A 1,767-nucleotide genomic window follows, 5' to 3' on the forward strand; every position below is an offset into this window, starting at 1 on the left:
ACCAAAGCAATGTTTCCAGAATGAGATTTTCACTCTGCAGCGGAGTGTGCGCTGATATGAAACTTCCTGGCAGATTAAAACTGTGTGCCCGACCGAGACTCGAACTCGGGACCTTTGCCTTTCGCGGGCAAGTGCTCTACCAACTGAGCTACCGAAGCACGACTCACGCCCGGTACTCACAGCTTTACTTCTGCCAGTACCTCGTCTCCTACCTTCCAAACTTTACAGAAGCTCTCCTGCGAACCTTGCAGAACTAGCACTCCTGAAAGAAAGGATATTGTGGAGACATGGCTTAGCCACAGCCTGGGGGATGTTTCCAGAATGAGATTTTCACTCTGCAGCGGAGTGTGCGCTGATATGAAACTTCCTGGCAGATTAAAACTGTGTGCCCGACCGAGACTCGAACTCGGGACCTTTGCCTTTCGCGGGCAAGTGCTCTACCAACTGAGCTACCGAAGCACGACTCACGCCCGGTACTCACAGCTTTACTTCTGCCAGTACCTCGTCTCCTACCTTCCAAACTTTACAGAAGCTCTCCTGCGAACCTTGCAGAACTAGCACTCCTGAAAGAAAGGATATTGCGGAGACATGGCTTAGCCACAGCCTGGGGGATGTTTCCAGAATGAGATTTTCACTCTGCAGCGGCGTGTGCGCTGATATGAAACTTCCTGGCAGATTAAAACTGTGTGCCCGACCGAGACTCGAACTCGGGACCTTTGCCTTTCGCGGGCAAGTGCTCTACCAACTGAGCTACCGAAGCACGACTCACGCCCGGTACTCACAGCTTTACTTCTGCCAGTACCTCGTCTCCTACCTTCCAAACTTTACAGAAGCTCTCCTGCGAACCTTGCAGAACTAGCACTCCTGAAAGAAAGGATATTGCGGAGACATGGCTTAGCCACAGCCTGGGGGATGTTTCCAGAATGAGATTTTCACTCTGCAGCGGAGTGTGCGCTGATATGAAACTTCCTGGCAGATTAAAACTGTGTGCCCGACCGAGACTCGAACTCGGGACCTTTGCCTTTCGGGGGCAAGTGCTCTACCAACTGAGCTACCGAAGCACGACTCACGCCCGGTACTCACAGCTTTACTTCTGCCAGTACCTCGTCTCCTACCTTCCAAACTTTACAGAAGCTCTCCTGCGAACCTTGCAGAACTAGCACTCCTGAAAGAAAGGATATTGCGGAGACATGGCTTAGCCACAGCCTGGGGGATGTTTCCAGAATGAGATTTTCACTCTGCAGCGGCGTGTGCGCTGATATGAAACTTCCTGGCAGATTAAAACTGTGTGCCCGACGGAGACTCGAACTCGGGACCTTTGCCTTTCGCGGGCAAGTGCTCTATCAACTCTCATTCTGGAAACATCCCCCAGGCTGTGGCTAAGCCATGTCTCCGCAATATCCTTTCTTTCAGGAGTGCTAGTTCTGCAAGGTTCGCAGGAGAGCTTCTGTAAAGTTTGGGAGGTAGGAGACGAGGTACTGGCAGAAGTAAAGCTGTGAGTACCGGGCGTGAGTCGTGCTTCGGTAGCTCAGTTGGTAGAGCACTTGCCCGCGAAAGGCAAAGGTCCCGAGTTCGAGTCTCGGTCGGGCACACAGTTTTAATCTGCCAGGAAGTTTCAAAGCAATGTTGTTCAGACATGGAGGAGATACAGAGAGCCGGCCGGTGTGGCCAAGCGGTTCTCGGCTCTTCAGTCTGGAACTGCGCGACCGCTAACGGTCGCAGGTTCAAATCCTGCCTCGGGCATGGATGTGTGTGTTGTCCTTAGGT

At 52.5% G+C, this 1,767-nt stretch overlaps 1 non-coding gene across 1 annotated transcript; it reads right to left on the minus strand.

Annotated features, from left to right (window-relative positions):
* Nucleotides 1-987: 987 nt before the first annotated feature.
* On the minus strand, nucleotides 988-1,062 carry Trnas-cga (transfer RNA serine (anticodon CGA)). The gene has a single exon. It is a non-coding gene; the product is annotated as a tRNA-Ser (tRNA).
* Between the last annotated feature and the right edge of the window lie 705 nt (nucleotides 1,063-1,767).

The sequence above is a fragment of the Schistocerca serialis genome, chromosome 6 (genome assembly GCF_023864345.2).
Source record: "Schistocerca serialis cubense isolate TAMUIC-IGC-003099 chromosome 6, iqSchSeri2.2, whole genome shotgun sequence".
Taxonomy (NCBI): Eukaryota; Metazoa; Arthropoda; class Insecta; order Orthoptera; family Acrididae; genus Schistocerca; species Schistocerca serialis.